The sequence below is a fragment of the Heterodontus francisci genome, unplaced genomic scaffold (genome assembly GCF_036365525.1).
Source record: "Heterodontus francisci isolate sHetFra1 unplaced genomic scaffold, sHetFra1.hap1 HAP1_SCAFFOLD_522, whole genome shotgun sequence".
NCBI lineage: Eukaryota > Metazoa > Chordata > Chondrichthyes > Heterodontiformes > Heterodontidae > Heterodontus > Heterodontus francisci.
In genome coordinates this window covers 693,537-715,209 of record NW_027140189.1, presented here as the reverse complement: position 1 = coordinate 715,209, position 21,673 = coordinate 693,537, and positions in this window count along the sequence as shown.

Here is a 21,673-nt window from a genome sequence, read left to right as displayed (position 1 = left end):
TTTGCCAATATTTATTTATGATCTCTCCTTGCTTTCGTAAATTCCTTTTTGATATCAGCCTCCACTTTCTATACACCTCTTGGTTTTCTGTTGTGTTGAGATCTCGGTGTGGGACATAAACTTGCCATTCCTGCTGTATCTTACCCTGTCGGCTCCTTGACATCCATGGAGCTGGGGAATGAGACAGACTTGATTTATCTACAAAGCGCTGGAACAGACTCGATGAGTTGAAATGTCCCATTCTGCGCCAGAATTGACTAAGGCTCTATGACTCTATGACATGGGTATTCTATTACAACAGCTTTCCTATACTGGGAAGGTTTATAATGGACTGGACAGTATCACCCTGTTGAACCCCGTGATGTAAGTGAAATGTTTGATGCCCCAGAACATGGTTAACAAATGTCCTTCACAAACAGAGTAAATCAGTTCAGGCCCACTCACAATTCTGGAGTAATTCACAATGGGGAGTAATTTCTCCTGGTTTTCTCGGCATTGGACAGCAACCAGGCAGTCACTGTGTCCCCACATCCATGTGGAAAGTCTTGTCGGGGTTAGGTGAGGTAAGACACGTTGCCTGGGCGACAGATTTCTTTAGTTGTGTTCCTGTTTCTGTGCTCTCTTCAGTCCAAATGGGATACACCTGGTCATCATCACCATTCGGTGGTTCATAAAGAGGAGTCACAGTCTCAGCAAATCGAGGGATGAGGGTCCGCTGATACCACAACAGCCTGAGGATAGGACACAGGGCAGTCTTTGAGGTGGACAGGGGTAGACACTGGATGAGGGTCCACTGATACCCACCAGTCTGAGGATAGGACAAAGGGCAGTCTTTGAGGTGGACAGGGGTATAGACACTGGATGAGGGGCAATTGGTACTCCACCAGCCTGAGGATAGGTCAGAGGGCAGTCTGAGGTGGACAGGGGTAGGCACTGGATGAGGCTCCACTGATACTCCACCAGCCTGAGCAGAGGACATAGAGCAGGCATTGAGGCGGACAGGGGTAGACACTGGATGAGGCTCCACTGATACTCCACCAGCCTGAGCAGAGGACATAGAGCAGGCATTGAGGCGGACAGGGGTAGACACTGGATGAGGAGCAATTGATACTCCACCAGCCTGAGGATAGGACACAGGGCAGTCTTTGAGGTGGACAGGGGTGGACACTGGATGAGGGTCCACTGATACCCACCAGCATGAGGATAGGACACAGTGCAGTCTTTGAGGGGGACAGGGGTAGACACTGGATGAGGGTCCACTGATACCCACCAGCCTGAGGATAGGACACTGGGCAGTCTTGGAGGTGGACAGGGGTAGACACTGGATGAGGGTGCACTGATACCCACCAGCCTGAGGATAGGACACAGTGCAGTCCTTGAGGTGGACAGGGGTAGACACTGGAATTGTGTCCACTGATACTCCACCAGCCTGAAGATAGGACACAAGGCTGTCTTTGAGGTGGACAAGGGTAGACACTGGATGAGGGTCCACTGATACCCCACCAGCCTGAGGATAGGACACTAGGCTGTCTTTGAGGTGGACAGGGTTATACACTGGATGGTCTCGACCTGATGTTGGTCTGGGCTGATGTTGGATGAGCCAATTTGGACATATAGAACGATGACACGATGTTACACCAGCTGGTCCTTACGTGGATGGTCTTTTAGTCCAGCTCCCAAAGTAACTGCAGTAGTTCCTGTAAAAGGGTTAAATGTGTGGACACGGTCTGTGGTGATGAGGAGGAGACCATCAATTTATTTCAGCAAGCAGGAAGACTGTGAAAGGCTCCTAACGGCCCCGGCCATACGTTTGTGGAAAATAGTGGGGTTATTGTGGAACCCCTTGTGACAGACATGTCCAGGGGTATCTCTGGTCCTCAGAAGTGAATGTGAATTTAAATTGTTTCTCTAGTTTTACTGGGATACTCCAATAAACATTAGAGATATCCAGCGTGGTGAAGTCAGCCCTGCCGCTGGGAATCCGGGAGAGTAGGGTCGGTGTCTCTCAGACAGCCGAGATCACACAGGGGTGATTGAGTTGAGTTTGTATGGTCAATAGTCAGTCCCCAGCTGCCATCTGGTTTTGTAACCGGCAAAATCGGGCAGTTAGCAGTGAATGTGTCTTTGTGAACTGCACCCTGGTAAAACAATAACCTGATGTTGTCTGGAATATATGATATAATCTCAGCTCGGTATGAATACTGCTTCATGGATCATGCAATGGTCAATTGATTTCTTCAGGTCAGCTCATTTTTCCACAGTCATCTTTATGGGTTGTGAATACACTCAGCACCGACTCGAGAATCGCCTGTACCTCAGGGTCATCACCGGTGTCTGGTTCACACTCCTCTGATATTTTAATCAGGAATATTGAGGATGCAATGGACACCAGAGTAGGGGTATGGTTTAATGTTCTACAATATACAAATAGAGCGATAATCAATTACTGCTGATAACCTTTGAGCACATTACTGCCCAGTAGTCCCTGTCCATTATACAGGATCATATAAAAGGAAGACAGGACTTTGACATGAACTCTGTTCCCTCTCCGACACCACTGTAAGATCTGATCTAGGGTCACCACATCCGTGAACTGTGGAGCCCTCTTTCTGTCCTCGTATTCCATTTACCTTCTGTCCAATTGCAGCATTCACAGTCAGCAGCAGCGGCCTCCTGACTGAAAGAGGTCACTTGGCCCATTGTATCAGTGGTGACCGAAAAACGATCCACCCATTCTAATCCCACTTTCAGCATTTGATCTATAGCTCTGCAGATTACGGTACTTGAGGTGTATATCCAGAATCCTGTTGAATGAGTTGAGGGTTTCTGCCTCAACTACACTTTCAGGCAGTGAGTTCCAGACCCCACCACACTCTGTATGAAAAGGTTTTCCTTATCTGCCCTCTTATCTTTCGACCAATCACTTTAAATCCACCACCACCCCCCCTCCCCCATGTCACTGACTTTCCTGCCAAGGTGAATAGACCCTTCACCTCCACTCTGTCCAGGCCCCTCAAAATGTTGTACATTTCAGTCCGATCTCCTCTCAGCCTTCTCTATTCCAAATTGAACAACCCCAGCCAATCCAATCGTTCCTCACAGCTGCATTTTGTCTAGTCCGAGCAACATCCTCATAAATCTCCTCTGTACCCTCTCTAGTGCAATTAGATCCTTTCTGTAATGAGGTGACCAGAATTGCACTCAGTACTCAAGTTGTGGCCTAGCCAATGAGTTATACAGTTCCAGCATAATCTCCCTGCTCTTATATTCTATACCTCAGCTAATAAAGGAAAGGATTCCATCTGCCTTCTCCACCATATTATTATTGAATCTGCTTCCACCTTGTTTTCAGGCAGTGAATTCCAGATCCCAACAACTCGCTGTGTAAGAACATTCTCCTCATTTCACCTCTGGTTCTTTGTCAATTACCTTCAATCTGTGTCTTCTTAATACTGAACTTTCTGACGCTGGAAACATTTTCACACTAATTACCCGATCAAAACCCTTCATGAATTTGAATTCTATATTAAATCCCCTCTTACCCTTCACTGCTCTAAAGAGAAAAACCCCAGCTTTTCCCATCTCTCCATGAGATCCCTGGTACCAATCTAGTAAATCACCTCAGTATCTTCACTAAGTCTTTGACGTCCTTACCAACATGTGGTGATCAGAATTGGACACAATTCTCCAGCTGGGACCTAACCAATGATGTATAAAAATCAGCATTTCCTCCTGAGTTTTATTACTCTGTGCTGTGTTTATAAAGCCAAGGACACGATATGTTGTTTTTTTTAGCAGCCTTCTCAGTGTCCTGCTGCCTCATAAATTAGTACAGCCCGAGGTCTGTCCATTCAACCATCCACATTATTTTGCCTTTCCTCATATTTCCTACCGATATGTATCACTTCACAGTTCAATGTGTAAAGTTCAATCTGCCGGGTGACTGGCCATTTCACCAGTCACTCTCTGTCCTCATTGGGACAGACCAGGCTCCATCCTCAGGCTGTGCTGAGTAAGCGGTTTTCACCCAATGTGGTACTGAGCTCCAAATGGAGCAGAAAAGACTCACTTCTATCCCTGGCTTGTGTTAATCCCACCCGGTGTGGCACTGACACACACAGATAGCAGGAAAGACCCAATTCAATCCCCGGTGTGTCTTAATCCCACCCGGTGTGGTCCTTACCCACACAGAGAGCAGGAAAGACCCAATTCAATCCCTGGCCTGTGTTAATCTCTCCCGGTGGTACTGACCCAGGCACAGAGAGCAGGAAAGATTCAATTCTATCCCTGGACGGTGTTAATCTCACCCGGTGAGGTATTGACCCACACAGAGAGCAGGAAAGACCCAATTCTGTCCCCGGCTTGTGTTAAATCGTCCCGGTGTTGTATTGACCCACACAGAGAGCAGGAAAGACCCAATTCTATCCCCGGCCTCTTAATCCCACACAGTGTGGTACTGACCCACACAGAGAGCAGGAAAGGACCAATTCTATCCCTGATCTGTGTCACTTCCACCCGATGTGGTAATGACCCCCACGTACACACAGAGAGCAGGAAAGGACCATTCTCTCCCTGATCTATGTCATTCCCACATCGTGTGGTACCGACCCCCATATACACAGACACAGCAAGAAATTTCTATTTCTCTCCCTGGCCTGTGCCAATCCAACATGTTGTGTTAATGACCCCCACACACAGAGCAGGAGATTTCCATCTCTCTCCCTCGCCTGTGTTAATCCAACAAGGTATGTTCCAAGTACAAGTAACGATCAGCCTCTGCTTTAAATTGCTGATGGTCTATCCCTGATCAGTGTTACTTCCACACAGTGTGGTACTGACCAAACAAACAGAGCAGGAAAGGACTAATTCTCTCCCTCATCTGTGTTAATCCAACATGATGTTTTCCTGAACCATATCAAAGTTCAAGTAATGATCAGCCTCTGCTTAAAATTGTTGACCGTCTGTTGTGCATATCAGGTAAGGTTTCAATGGTTTCTGTTTCCACAGACTCAAAGAATCATACAGCACGGAGGAGGCTATTTGGCCCATCGTGTCTGTGCATGCTGTTTGAAGGAGCAATCCCATTTGTCCCTCTCCTCTACACAATTACCACTTCGCTGAAAATCTCCTCTGATACTATTGAATCAATTCTCTTTTTTAAATTTATTATTGAATCTGCTTCACCACTCTTTCAGGTTGTGAATTCCGGTTTATAATAGATCAATGCATTTTTGTTGGCCCATCACCTTAAAAATGTGTCCTCTGGTTACTGACAGTACTTCCAGTGAAACCAAATTCTCTGTCTTTGCTCCATCAAATATTGTTCAAGATTTTGCATATCTCTATTCAATCTCCATTTAACATTACTGCTCTAAAGAGAACAATTCCAGTTTACAGTCAAGGGACACGAGATAGAGGGGAGGGCGTAGAATTCAGCTCGGACTCTAACACAAAACACCATCACCTCCACATTCCCCTCCTCCGAGCCAAATACCATCTAGACTTGGACAGAAATCACCGTTCCTTCATCATCACTGGGTTAAAAGCCTGAAATCCTTTCTGTAACAGCATTGTGGGAACACATTCACCACACGGACTGCAGTGGTTCAGGATGAAGGCCCATCATTTTCTCATGGTAACCAGGCATGGGGAAGTAATGCCAGCCTTGTCAGTATCACTCATATCTTGAGAACAAATAGACAGGAAATAAAATGGGAATAAAATCAATGTGTTTGTAACTGACTGATTGAAGTGATCAAAGAGAGAGACGTCATAACCCAATATAGTAAATTGTCAGCACAATTCATCTCACCTGGCCCTTGTGTTTGCCTTTCTTCTGTTATCTGTGTGAGGATACAAGTAACAATGAGCCGCTGGCTCAAGAACTGCTGGACATCAATTGTACACACGAAATAAGGACTCAATGGATTCTGTTACCATAGAATCGGAGAATCACAAAGCATGGAAGCAGTCCATTGTCCCATCGTACCTGTGCCATCTTTGAAAGAGCTTTTTATTTTACCCCTCTTTCCTCCTCTTTTCCCAAAGTCCTGCAAATCCCCCTCTGCAGCATTTATCCAGTTCCCCTTTGAAACTTGCTCTTGAATCTACTTCCAGCACATCTTCAGGCCGTGTATTCCAGATTAAAGCAACTCACTGTATAAAAAAATGTTTTCCTTATGGCACCTCTGCATCTTTTGCCAAGTATTTTGAGTCTTGCTATCGGTCCTTTTCCCAAAGGAAACAGTTTACCCTTACTCTGTCAAAACAGCACATAATTGTGATCTGTTCCATTAAATTCCCCCCTTTACCTGATCTACTCTGATTCCTGTTTCTGTAGTCTCCCCATGTTCCTGAACTCCCACATTCCTGGACCATTCCAGTAAATCTCCTCTGCACCTTCTCCAACATTCTGACATCCTTTCTAATAAGTAATGCTCAGAATTGGACACAATTCCTCAGCTGAGACCTAACCAGTGATTTACAAAGTTTCAGTTGACTTCCTTCCTTTTGCACGCTATGCCTCTATTTATAAAGCTCGATATCCTGGATGTGTTTTTAGTAATTTTATCGACTTGTTCTGCTATATTCAAAGACATCTGTTCATGCACCCAATTTAAAATTGCCCCATTTCATTTACATTGCCTCACCTTATTCTTCCTCCCTTACCCCATGTCTGCACTAAATTTCATCTGCTTCATTTCCTCATTTCATCAGTCTCCCTGAATCCTTCTGATATCATCCTCATTTTTTTTGCATTTCCGAGTTTCTGTCACCTGAGTACACTGAAATTATGCCTTTTATATATAAGTAAATGTCACACACAAACACAATACACGGATATATATTTATGTATGTTTCCATAAAGAAGCAATGGCCCGAATACCGACCATTGGGGAGCATCACTGTATAATCCCCTCCACTGTCTGAGCAAAAATAGATCACCACTTCCCTCTGTATTCTATCCCTTAGCCAATGTCATATCCACACTGTCACTGCCTCTTGAATCCATGTGGTTCAGACTTCCTAACAAATCTATTAAATGGCATTTGATTCCACGACTTTTGATTGTTCATATACAAAGTAGCAACCGTGCTTTCCGCAGCAACACTCTCCATTACTTCATCAAAGAATATGATCAAGATAGTCAGACATGATTTGCCACTAATATATCTTCTGGACCTTCTTGTCATTTATAAACTCATGCTATTTAAACCACAAATATCTTGTCCCAGATTACAGACGCTACAAGCTTCTCCAACATTTCAGTGAGGTTAGACTGATGGGTCAGTAGTTCTAGGGTGTAGCCTATCTCTACTGTTTTGAACAGGGTGTAGAATTTGCAACACTTCAGTCCTCTGACATCACTGCCATATCCAAGGAGGATTGGACGATTCGGGCCAGTGGCTCCGCTATTTCCAACATTCCTTCCCTCAGCAACCCTCATACATCCCATCTAGACTGGATAATTGTTTATTGCGGTACAGAAAGTGTTGGATTGAAAGGTGTTGACTGAACTTGTTTGTTCAGTGACTGTAATTAATGTAAGTCTCCATGGACCCTAATTGTGTCATTGGAGGGTTTCCCACTTCTATTAATACAGGACTCCTTCCAATGTGTTATCCCATAGTATCAGCAGGAGCCTCCACCGCGCCCACCCCCACCTCCATCCCTCTCACCGGCACTGACAGGGATAAGTGGCTCCAGAGAGAGGGAGAGGATAGATCAGAATCTGAGAACAATCGATTGGAATGTGACAACAATGGGTCAGAATCCGAGAACAATCGATTGGAATGTGACAACAATGGAGAGGAGTTTCTCGTGGGTGTCTGACTATCTTTCTACAAATTATCATCGGCTTTCTTTACAATATCGGATCTATTTCGCGCTTTTGACTATTCAAACGATTTACTATCCGGTCCTCAGTATTGTTGGTGTCCCTGGTAAGTCTCTCTCTACCTAGCTATTAATGTTATAACCAATGATTAACTTCAGTACTGTTCTTGTCAATTACTCTGCCCTTCTTGCGAATATTATTGTTCCTGGTAAACCTCTCTATCCAGCTATTAGAACTATAGATCATGTTTCACTGCATTGCTGTTCCTTTTATTTAAATATTGGGAATACTAAATCCACTGCCATCGGTTTCTGTCACAAATTCTGTCCCTGTCCACCGACTCTATCACACTCCCTGCCCAATGTCTGAGAACAAACCAGCCTCTTCACAACGTCAGCGATTCCTTTCATCCTAAGCTAAGTTCCAATTTAATATCCTGTCGATCACTAATCCTGCCTACAGCCACCTCTATCATTTTGTTCATCTCCACATCTCCTTCAGTTCATCTACTTACAAACCCTCAGCCGTGCCTTTCTTAGATCCACACTTGATGATTCCAATGTCTTCCTGGTCATGCTCACAATAACAAAGCTCGATAAACTGCAGCTTATTCAGAAATCTACTGGCTGCATCACAGCTCACACCCAGTCCAGATCACCCATCACCCCTGTACTCACTCACATAACCTACCTCCCAGTCTGGCAATGCCACAATTATAATATAATCATACTTGGATTAAAAGCTCTAAATGGCCTCAACCTTCCAATTATCCCCATTCCCCTGTCCGTTTCCCATATTCCTTCCATTTGTTCTATTTGAAGTGTTTGTCATTTCTCGTTTTGAAGTGAATTTCATTAGCTATGGATCTGTCTCTGACTCTGATTTGGTCTCAGTACTATCACTGGTGCTGGTGCAGTGGAATCCACACTGATGGGCAGTTCTGGTGTGGCCGACACAGTTCTCATGCTGGACAGGGCACGAGTCCAAGAGTACCCTGCATGGACCGGTAGACTGAACAGGGGTCTGGATGGCATATGAACAACCTATTCCAGCAGCTTGGAAACTTGGCCGATGCATGTTCACTGACCGCCTGTGTTAGTCACTGTCAGTTAAGCATCCATTCAGCTGGCACAAGGAATCCCCTCTGGGGTTATTTAAAAGGACCGAGCATCCAACTTGCAGGTGAGGGGCTTTTGACTTACTTCTGCTATTGTAAAGTTAGTGGAGGTGCTGTGGATGGTTTTCTGGAGTTTGTGTTGTGAGCTGCTGCAGACATTCAGGGAGGACAGAGGATTTAGTGTTCCAACTCTAGACGAGGTATCGGGACTGTAGTTACAGTGTCTCTGGGTCTGCAACATGATCAACAAATGGAGCAGAGGCTGCAGAGAGGGAAAGCTCTGGATGGGAACCAAATGAGGTCAGTGGAGAGTTAGGATGTATTAACGAAAGCCTGTAAGGAACGAGATAATGAAGTCAGCGTGACTAAGGGAAAGAGTAGGCAGGGAGCAGATGATGTAAGCAAAGGGACTGGTGGTCTGAGGTGTATTTGTTTTAATGCAAGAAGTGTAGTAGGTAAGGAAGATGAACTTAGGGCCTGGATTAGTACCTGGGAGTATGATGTTATTGCTATTACTGTACTTGGTGAAGGGAAGGGCATGATTGGCAACTAAATATCCCAGGATACCGATGCTTCAGGCGTGATAGAGAGGGAGGTAAAAGGGGGGAGGAGATGCATTACTGGTCAAAGAGGATATCACAGCTGCGCTGAAGGAAGGCACTATGGAGGACTCGAGCTGTGAGGCAATATGGGCAGAACTCAGAAACAGGAAGGGTGCGGTAACAATGTTGGGGCTGTACGACAGGCCTCCCAACAGCGAGCGTGAGATAGAGGTACAAATATGTAAACAGATTATGGAAAGCTGTAGGAGCAACAGGGTGGTGGTGATAGGAGATTTTAATTTTAGAACATAGAACATAACAGCGCAGTACAGGCCCTTCAGCCCTCGATGTTGCGCCGACCTGTGAAACCATCTGACCTACACTATTCCATTTTCATCCATATGTCTATCCAATGACCACTTAAATGCCCTTAAAGTTGGCGAGTCTACTACTGTTGCAGGCAGGGCGTTCCACGCCCCTACTACTCTCTGAGTAAAGAAACTACCTCTGACATCTGTCCTATATCTATCACCCCTCAACTTAAAGCTATGTCCCCTCGTATTTGCCATCACCATCCGAGGAAAAAGTCTCTCACTATCCACCCTATCTAACCCTCTGATTATCTTATATGTCTCTATTAAGTCACCTCTTCTCCCCCTTCTCTCTAACGAAAACAACCTCAAGTCCCTCAGCCTTTCCTCGGAAGACCTTCCCTCCATACCAGGCAACATCCTAGTAAATCTCCTCTGCACCTTTTCCAAAGCTTCCACGTCCTTCCTATAATGCGGTGAGCAGAACTGCACGCAATACTCCAGGTGCGGCCGCACCAGAGTTTTGTACAGCTGCAGCATGACCTCGTGGCTCCTAAACTTGATCCCCCTACTAATAAAAGCAAACACACCATATGCCTTCTTAACAGCTCTATTAACCTGGGTGGCAACTTTCAGGGATTTATGTACCTCGACACCAAGATCTCTCTGCTCATCTGCACTACCAAGAATCTTCCCATTAGCCCAGTATTCTGCAATCCTGTTACTCCTTCCGAAGTGAATCACCTCACACTTTTCCGCATTAAACTCCATTTGCCATCTCTCAGCCCAGCTCTGCAGCCTATCTATGTCCCTCTGTACCCGACAACATCCTTCGGCACTATCCACAACTCCACCGACCTTCGTGTCATCCGCAAATTTACCAACCCACCCTTCTACACCCTCATGCATGTCATTTATAAAAATGACAAACAGCAGTGGCCCCAAAACAGATCCTTGCGGTACACCACTAGAAACTACACTCCAGGATGAACATTTACCATCAAACACCACCCTCTGTCTTCTTTCAGCTAGCCAAGTTCTGATCCAAAGCACTAATTCACCTTCAATCCCATACTTCTGTATTTTCTGCCATAGCCTACCGTGGGGAACTTTATCAAACGCCTTACTGAAATCCATATACACCACATCCACGGCTTTACCCTCATCCACCTGTTTGGTCACCTTGTCAAAAAACTCAATAAGGTTTGTGAGGCACGACCTACCCTTCACAAAACCGTGCTGACTATCTCTAATGAACTTATTCTTTTCAAGATGATTATAAATCCTATCTCTTATAACCTTTTCCAACATTTTACCCACAACCGAAGTAAGACTCACAGGTCTATAATTACCAGGGCTGTCTCTACTCCCCTTCTTGAACAAGGGGACAACATTTGCTATCCTCCAGTCTTCCGGCACTATTCCTGTCGACAATGACGACATAAAAATCAAGGACAAAGGCTCTGCAATCTCCTCCCTGGCTTCCCAGAGAATCCCAGGATAAATCCCATCTGGCCCAGGGGACTTATCTATTTTCACACTTTCCAAAATTGCCAACACCTCCTCCTTGTGAACCTCAATCCCATCTAGCCTGGTAGTCTGTATCTCAGTATTCTCCTCGACAACATTTTCTTTCTCCACTGTAAATGCTGACGAAAAATATTCATTTAACACTTCCCCTATCTCCTCCGATTCCACACACAACTTCCCACTACTATCCTTGATTGGCCCTAACCTATCTCTAGTCATTCTTTTATTCCTGATATACCTATTGAAAGCCTTAGGGTTTTCTTTGATTCTATCCGCCAATGACTTCTCGTGTCCTCTCCTTGCTCTTCTTATCTCTCCCTTTAGATCCTTCCTGGCTAGCTTGTAACTCTCAAGCGCCCGAACTGAGCCTTCACGTCTCATCCTAACATAAGCCGCCTTCTTCCTCTTGACAATCTCTTCAACTTCTTTAGTAAACCACGGCTCCCTCGCTCGACAACTTCCTCCCTGCCTGACAGGTACATACTTATCAAGGACACGCAGTAGCTGCTCCTTGAATAAGCTCCACATTTCGATTGTGCCCATCCCCTGCAGTTTCCTTCCCCATCCTACGCATCCTAAATCTTGCCTAATCGCATCATAATTTCCTTTCCCCCAGCTATAATTCTTGCCCTGCTGTATATCCCTGTCCCTGCCCATCGCTAAGGTAAAACTAACCGAATTGTGATCACTATCACCAAAGTGCTCACCAACTTCTAAATCTAACACCTGGCCGGGTTCATTACCCAGTACCAAATCCAATGTGGCATCGCCCCTGGTTGGCCCGTCTACATACTGTGTCAGAAAACCCTCCTGCACACACGGGACAAAAACAGACCCATCTAAAGTACTCGAACTATAGTATTTCCAGTCAATATATGAAAAGATAAAGTCCCCCATAACCACTACCCTGTTACTGTCGCTCCTGTCAAGAATCATCTTTGGTATCCTTTCCTCTACATCTCTGGAACTATTTGGAGGTCTGTCGAAAACTCCCAACAGGGTGACCTCTCCTCTCCTGTTTCTAACCTCGGCCCATACTACCTCAGTAGACGAGTCCTCAAACGTCCTTTCTGCCGCTGTAATACTTTCCTTGATTAACAATGCCACACCCCCCCCCCTCTTTTCCCATCTTCTCTGTTCTTAGTTGAAACATCTAAATCCCGGAACCCACAACATCCATTCCTGTCCCTGCTCAACCCATGTCTCTGAAATGACCGCAACATTGACTGGGATTCACTTAATGTTAGAGGTCTAGATGGAGCAGAATTTGTAAGGAGCATCCAGGAGGGTTTTTTAGAGCAGGATGTAAATAGTCCAACTCGGGAAGGGGCCATACTGGACCTGGTGTTGGGAAATGAGACAGGCCAGGTGGTTGACGTTTCAGTAGGGGACTACTTTGGGAATAGTGATCACAATTCCGTAAGTTTTAGAATACTCATGGACAAAGACGAGAGTGGTCCTAAAGGAAGAGTGCTAAATTGGGGGAAGGCCAACTATACCAAAATTCGGCAGGAGCTGGGGAATGTCAATTGGGAGCAGCTGTTTGAAGGTAAATCCACTTTTGATATGTGGGAGGCTTTTGAAGAGATGTGGATTAGCGTGCAGGAGAGACATGTTCCTGTGAAAATGAGGGGTAGAAATGGCAAGATTAGGGAACCATGGATGACAGGTGAAATTGTGAGACTAACTAAGAGGAAAAAGGAAGCACACATAAGGTCTAGGCGGCTGAAGAAAGACGAAGCTTTGAAAGAATATCGGGATTGTCGGCGCATTCTGAAACGAGGAATTAAGAGGGCTACAAGGGGTCATGAAATATCTTTAGTAAACAGGGTTAAGGAAAATCCCAAAGCCTTTTATTCATATATAAGGAGAAAGAGGGTAACTAGAGAAAGGATTGGCCCACTCAAGGACAAAGGAGGAAAGTTATGCGTGGAGTCAGAGAAAATGGGTGAGATTCTAAACGAGTACTTTGCATCGGTATTCACCGAGGAGAAGGACATGACGGATGTTGAGGTTAGGGACAGATGTTTGATTACTCTAGGTCAAGTCGGCATAAGGAGGGAGGAAGTGTTGGGTATTCTAAAAGGCATTAAGGTGGACAAGTCCCAAGGTCCGGATGGGATCTATCCCAGGTTTCTGTGGGAAGCGAGAGAGGAAATAGTTGGGGACTTAACAGATATTTTTGCGACATCCTTAAACACGGGTGAGGTCCCGGAGGACTGGAGAATTGCTAATGTTGTCCCCTTGCTTAAGAAGGGCAGCAGGGAAAATCCAGGTAATTATAGACCGGTGAGCCTGACGTCAGTGGTAGGGAAGCAGCTGGAGAAGATACTGAGGGATAGGATCTATTCCCATCTGGAAGAAAATGGGCTTATCAGTGATAGGCAACATGGTTTTGTGCAGGGAAGATCATGTCTTACCAACTTAATAGAATTCTTTGAGGAAGTGACAAAGTTGATTGATGAGGAAAGGGCTGTAGATGTCATATACATGGACTTCAGCAAGTCGTTTGAAAAGGTTCCCCATGGTAGGCTGATGGAGAAAGTGAAGTCACATGGGGTCCAAGGTGTGCGAGCTAGATGGATAAAGAACTGGTTGGGCAACAGGAGACAGAGAGTAGCAGTGGAAGGGAGTTTCTCAAAATGGAGACGTGTGACCAGTGGTGTTCCACAGGGATCCGTGCTGGGACCACTGTTGTTTGTGATATACATAAATGATTTGGAGGAAAGTATAGGTGGTCTGATTAGCAAGTTTGCAGACGACACTAAGATTGGTGGAGTAGCAGATAGTGAAGGGGACTGTCAGAGAATACAGCAGAATATAGATAGATTGGAGAGTTGGGCAGAGAAATGGCAGATGGAGTTCAATCAGGGCAAATGCGAGGTGATGCATTTTGGAAGATCCAATTCAAGAGTGAACTATACAGTAAATGGAAAAGTCCTGGGGAAAATTGATGTACAGAGAGATTTGGCTGTTCAGGTCCATTGTTCCCTGAAGGTGGCAACGCAGGTCAATAGAGTGGTCAAGAAGGCATATGGCATGCTTTCCTTCATCGGACGGGGTATTGAGTACAAGAGTTGGCAGGTCATGTTACAGTTGTATAAGACTTTGGTTCGGCCACATTTGGAATACTGCGTGCAGTTCTGGTCGCCACATTACCAAAAGGATGTGGATGCTTTGGAGAGGGTGCAGAGGAGGTTCACCAGGATGTTGCCTGGTATGGAGGGCGATAGCTATGAAGCTATGCAGAACCAGAATGTGGCTCCTCGGAGAGAATGCCTACCTCACTCTGTACATCACTCCTAATTCAACCCCCAGCATCAATGCCAACCAACCGCATGAAAATAACCCGTGTATAACGTGAGCAATGGAGTCACCAGGAACATGGTGGAACAGACCATCGGTGTGATGAAGCAATGCTTCCGATGTCTGAACCGCTCGGGGGAGCCCTCCAGTACTCACTGGAGCAGGTGTCCAAGTTCATGGTGTTCTGCTGCATCCTTCATATCATCACCATCATGAGGACACAGGCATTGGCACCAGGAATCCGGAGGCTACCTCAGGAGGAGGAGTGAGGGAGGATATTTCCTGGATGCCTTTGAACCGGGCAGGCTGTCGGAGAGACCCTGCTAGAATTTCGGTTCCCACAGGACAACTTCCCTTTCCCACCATGGATCCTCCATTCTGCCCCATTACACCCATCTGAGACGCCCCATCACAGTGTCCTGCAATAAAAAAACACCAACAAAAACCTTTTCATTGACATCTTTATCCAATAACACATCCAATTATACAAGCAAAGCTGAACTATTCACCCTTGAATATTCCCTTAGTGCTTGTCTTGTGGATCCCTCGACTTGCCTCGTGCTCCTACACAGTGTTTCCCCAGTGACTGCAGCATGGATGGTGGAAGGCTGCTGACTTTCACTGGGGGAGACTGCAGATGGCCTTGCAGGACGTCCTCGAGCAGCACCGGGCCTTGAGGGCACGGATTCAGACTGCACCACCACGACATGGGCAGCATTCCGTCTGTGCTGCAGTGGAAGCTGAGACAATGGTCACCAACAATTGTATCACAGCTGGGTCCGCTAGTGCTGTCATGGAGTTAGTGACCACTTCCACAGGGGGACAAATGGGCTTCAAGCTCTGTGCAATGTCCTGTGCCATGTTTGAGCTGGACTCCTCCATGTTCTTTGATAGTGGCAACAGACTGTCTGACAGGCCTGTCAATGGACAAAGTATCTCTGTGTCCATATCCATCAGCATTCTCCTGTATGCTGCTCCAGCAAAGTTCATATCTGAGTCCTGTGTATTATAACTCGTTTGTGACATTGCCCTCCGGTCATCTGACACATGAACTATCCTTTCCCCCTGGCCTGGCTGCAGCTCACTCGTGCTCGGTGACTCACCACGTGTAGATTCTGACTCTTTACCAGCCTCTAAAGCACACACAGTGTAAGTGTTTGATCTGTTGTCTGTGAGTATCAGACCAAGTGATGGGGCTTCACCATCAGTGCTGTGCTGCTGCTCTCTCTCTGTCTCCTGGAGCTGCTGTGACTGGGAAGCTGGCAGTTTTCAGTTATCGTTGGAAAGTATAAATCAGAATTGGAATGTTGGGGTGAGGGATTGGGGGTGGGATGAAAAGCAGGAGGTCCATGGTCCCATCTGCAGCTTGGACATCATCTCAGACAGCAGGATGAGGGGGAGGTGGGAGTTAAGAAGGGACATCAGGCAGGTGCATAGCATCATCCTGAATGCTGTCGGCGAGGCCGGATGCCACGGGCTCTGTGACAGCCAGTCCCATGATGTAGAGAACCATCTCCTCCCTCAGGCTCAGGGGATGAAGATATGCCTGGCCCTCGCCAGTTCACTTCTGCCCCCTGTGATTATGGGCCACCTTGTCCTGTTAGAGAGGGGGTGGAATATCAGTAATTGTGTTTCACAGTGTTTGTGTGATGTGCCTTCCATAGCTCAATAGCTGGAGGTATGTGGAGACAGTGAGATGTGGGTGTGAGGCTGGTATCAGTGGAAGGTGTGTGAGGGTGAGGTGGAGTATGTGAATGTTATGTGTGAGTCCTGAGTGTTAGGGACAGCTGATGGGTGAGTGATGGGGGTGTGGTACATTGAGCAGTGTGAGAGGTTGAAAGATATTATTGAATCTGCTTCCATATTGTTTTCAGGCAATGAATTCCAGATCAAAACAACTTGCTGTGGAAGAAAATTCTCCTCATTTCACCTCTGGTTCTTTGTCAATTACCTTCAATCTGTGTCTTCTTAATACTGCACTTTCTGACACTGGAAACAGTTTCACATTAATTACCCTATCAAAACCCCTCATGATTTTGAATTCTATATTAAATCTCCCCTTACCCGTCAGTGCTCTAAAGAGAACAATCCCAGCTTTTCCAATCTCTCCACATAACTGAATTCCCAGATCCCTGGTACCATTCTTGTAAATCACCTCAGTATCTTCACTAAGTCCTTGACATCCTTACCAAACCGTGGTGATCAGAATTGGACACAATTCTCCAGCTGGGATCTAACCAATGATGTATAAACATCAGCATTTCCTCCTGAGTTTTATTACTCTGTATCTCTCTCTCTCACACCAAAGACACTACATCTTACCTTCTAAGATCTGTGTGTGTACACGCCACTTCTCTCTAATCCTTCACCCGATTTATAATGGTACCATTGAGTTTATATTGTTTCTCCTCATATTTCCTACCCAAATGTCTCACTTCACACTTCACTGTGTTAAATTACATCTGCCATGTTCCTGTCCATTTCACCAGTCAGCCTCTGTCCTCCTGAAGTCTGTTACTATCCTTCACACTGTTTATTAACATTTCTGAGTTTCCAGCCCTCTGAAAACTTTGACATTATCCTCTCTGTACACAAGCCCATTGCATTAACATACAGCAACAGTGATTCCAACAGTGACCCTGGGGAAACCCCACTTTGTACTTCCCTCCAGACTGAACAATAACCATTCTCCACTCCTCTCTGCTTTCTGTCACAGAGCTAATTTCCTGCATGCTGGCATTGAAAATAAAAAAAAGGACTTCCATTTATGTAACGCCTTCATGATCACTGCATGTCCCAAAGCGATTTACAACCAACGAGTAGTTTTTAACGTTTAGTCAGTCTTGGAATGCAGGAAAAACAGAGTCAATTTCCGCACAGCAAGATCCCACAAGTAGCAGTCTGATCATGACCAGATCTGTTTTTGTGATGTTGAATTGAGGGGTAAATGTTGACCAGGACACTGGAAATAATTCCATGGGATCTTTACATCCACCTGAGTGGGCAGACGGGGCCTGGCTTTACCTTTTCTTTGATAAGGCGGCACCTCTGACAGCGCAACACTCCCTCAGTACTGCACTGCAGTGTCAGCCTTGATTCTTGTCATCAAGTCCTGCAGTGACACTTGATCCTAGAAGCTTGTGATTGAAAGGGGAGAGAGCGACAAACTGAGCCACTGCTGACATTGGTCCTTTAATCCCATGTGTTTCTAATTTGGTAACATGGCTGTTATGTGGTAATTTATCAAACAGCTGCTGAAAGGATAGGAATATTGGGAAAGTACAGGCTGGAACAATCATAGAATCATAGAATAGCACAGCCCTGAATGATGTCATTCGGCCCATCAAGTCAGTGCTGAACCCTTTCAAAGAACAATCCAGTTAGTCCCACTCGCTGACTCTTTCACTATATCCGAACATTTTTTCTTCTTCAGATATTTATCCAATTCCCTTTTGGGATATACAATTGAATCTGTATCCATCAGCCTATCAGACAGTGCATCCCAAATCCAAACCACTCAGAAACAAAAATCCTCATGTCTGCTTCTTTTACCAATCGCCTTAAATCTGCGTCTCTGATTACCGGTCCCTTGGACATTGGAAACAGTTTCTCTTTATTTAATTTATCTAAACCCTTCCTAATGTTAAACAGCTCAATCGAATCTCCTCTGAAAGTTCTCTGCTCGAAGCAGAACAACCCCAGCTACATAACTGTCATCCCTCATGCCTGCACAAATTCTCGTAAAACAGTTCTGTACCCTCTCCGAAGGCTTCATGTCCTTCCTGAAGTGTGGTTCCCAGTATTCGACACAAGACTCCAGGTGCAGCTGAACTAGTATTTTATATATGTTTCACATAATGTCCTTGCTTTTGCTTTTTTTGCCTCTATTTATAAAACCGAGGATCCCATATATTTATTAACGGTTTGGCTACAACGATTTGTGTACAAATACTCCAGGTGTCTCTGTTATTTCACCACCTTTATAGTTATACCATTTAACTTGTATTGTCTCTCCTCATTCCTCCTTTCAAAATGTATTACCTCATACATCTGCAATGCCAATTAAATATTGAGAAGATTGAAGCCATTGCTTTCTGTCTCTGCTTCAAATATTTCCTAGCTACACACTCCATCCCTCTCCTTTGTAAATGTTTGAGACGAAAAGCCAAACTGTTCACTCACTTGGTTACATAGTTAACCTTGAGATGCCTTGCGATGAGCTTCTGACCAAATATTCACACCATCAGTAAAATGGCTTATTTCCACCCGCGGTGGAGTTGCATGTCTGGTTAAAAAGGAAAGTAATACAATAGAGAGGAAGGATATGAGATCTGATGATGTGGAGTCTGTATGGTAGAGCTGGGAAACACTAAGGGGCAAAAAACGTGAGTGGGGGCTATATATAGACCCCCAAACTGTGGTGGTGATGTGGGAATGGTCTTAAACAGGAAATTAGAGATGCATGCGATAAAGCAACATCTGTAATTATGGGTGAATTAAATCTGCATATAGATTGGTCAAATCAAATTTGTCACAATAACGTAGAGGAGGAATTACTGGAGTGTATACGGGATGGTTTTCTGGACCAATATGTTGAGGAACCAACCAGAGAACAGGCCATCCCAGACTGGGTATTGTGTAAAGAGAGAGGAATAATTGGCAATCTAGTTGTGTGAAATCCCTTGAGGATGAGCGACCATAATATGATAGAATTCTTCATGAAGAAAGCCAACAGTGACGTCAGAGGAGAGCTGCAAGCTGATTGGTTGGGTGAGTAGCAGCTATTAGTGCATGTAGATATCTTTAAAAAAGTGAAAAGTTTATTTTTGTGGGAAAAGAACTCTGGTCATAAGGTGAGTACTACTGAAGTGTTTCTTTTTTTAATTCAGTGTAGTTTATTAAGAATCTTAGATTGAAGTGGGTAGAAAAAGGCCCCTCATGTAATTAGTATTTTTTTAAATTAAGGGTGTAACTAATTAGTCTAAGGGTAGGTCATGACAGGAGAGTTCAGCCCCGTGATCTGCTCCTCCTGCCCTTTGTGGAAAATCAGGGATGCTTCCAGTGTCCCTAGTGAGCATGTGTGCAGGAAGTGGATCCATCTGCAACTACTGGCGACCCGCATTATGGAGATGGAGCTGCAGGAGAATTCACTGTGGAGCATCCATAATGCTGAGGAAGTCGTGGATAACATGTTTAGCGAGGTGGTCACACCGCAGATAATAGCTGCACAGGCAGAAAAGGGATGTGTGACCACCAGACAGAGTAGTAGGCACAGGCAGGTAGTGCAGGAGTCCCCTGTGGCCACCACCCCTCAAACAGATAGACCACTTTGGATACTGTTGGGGGGGATGACCTCCCAGGGGAAAGCAGCAACAGCCAGGCCCATGGGACCACAGAGGGCTCTGCCGCACAGCAGGGCAGGAAAAGGTGTGTAAGAGCTATCGTGATAGGAAATTCTATCGTAAGGGGTGCAGGTAGGCGTTTCTGTGGCCGCAAAAGAGGCACCAGGATTGTATGTTGCCTCCCTGCTGCGAGGGTCAAGGATGTCTCGGAGTGGCTGCAGGAAATTCTGAAAGGAGAGAGTGAGCAGCCAGAGGTCGTGGTCCACATTGGTGCTAACGACATAGACAGGAAGAGAGCTGAGGTCCTGCACAGTGAATATAGGGAGTTAAGCAGAAGGTTAAAAAGTAGAACCTCTAGGGTTAATCTCAGGATTTGGCCTAACCATCAGCCTCAAGAAAATGAACATCATGGGACAGGATGTCAGAAATGCTCCATCCATCAATATCGGCGGCCACGCTCTGGAAGTGGTTCAAGAGTTCACCTACCTAGGCTCAACTGTCACCAGTTACCTGTCTCTAGATGCAGAAATCAACAAGCGCACGGGAAAGGCTTCCACTGCTATGTCCAAACTGGCCAAGAGAGTGTGGCAAAATGGCGCACTGACACGGAACACAAAAGTCCGAGTGTATCAAGCCTGTGTCCTCAGTACCTTGCTCTATGGCAGCGAGGCCTGGACAACGTATGTTAGCCAAGAGCAACGTCTCAATTCAGTCCATCTTCACTATCTCCGGAGAATACTTGGCATCAGGTGGCAGGACCTTATCTGCAACACAGAAGTCCTCGAGGCGGCCAACATCCGAAGCTTATACACAATACTGAGTCAGCGGCGGTTGAGATGGTTTGGCCATGTGAGCCGCATGGAAGATGGCAGGATCCCCAAAGACACTTTGTGCAGCGAGCTCGCCACTGGTATCAGACCAACCGGCCGTCCATGTCTCCGCTTTAAAGACGTCTGCAAATGCGACATGAAGTCCTGTGACATTGATCACAAGTCGTGGGAGTCAGTTGCCAGCGATCGCCAGAGCTGGCGGGCAGCCATAAAGGAGGGGCTAAAATGTGGCGAGTCGAAGAGACTTCACAGTTGGCAGGAAAAAAGGCAGAAGCGCAAGGGAAGAGCCAACTATGTGACAGCCTCGACAGACAAATGTTTCTGCAGCACCTGTGCGAGAGCCTGTCACTCGAGCATTGGCCTTTTTAGCCACTCCAGGCTCTGCTGCACAAACCACTGACCACCTCCAGGCGCTTACCCATTGTCTCTCGAGGTAAGGAGGCCAAAGACAAAGAAGACGAAGAATCTCAGGATTACTCCCTGTGCCACGTGCGAGTGAGGATAGGAATAGGAGGATTAAGGAAATGAAAGTGTGACTGAAGAGCTGGTGTAGGCGGGAGGGCTTCAGCTACTTGGATCATTGGGATCTCTTCTGCTGCAGTGGTGACCTGTTGAAGAGGGTCGGCTTGCATCTAAACTGGAAGGGGACCAATATCCTTGCGGGGAGGTTTGTTAGTACTACTCGGGAGGGTTTAAACTAGTCTTGCAGAGAGGTGGGACTCAAAGTAGTAGTCTCTCCGATGACATAGTTAAGGTAAATGTAGAGGTTAATGCAAGCAAGTCCAGGAGGCGGGCCTGGCAGTGGCCTGACAGGGAGCGTGGAAGGTCTGGTCGACTAAACTGCAAGTGGTTAGCACC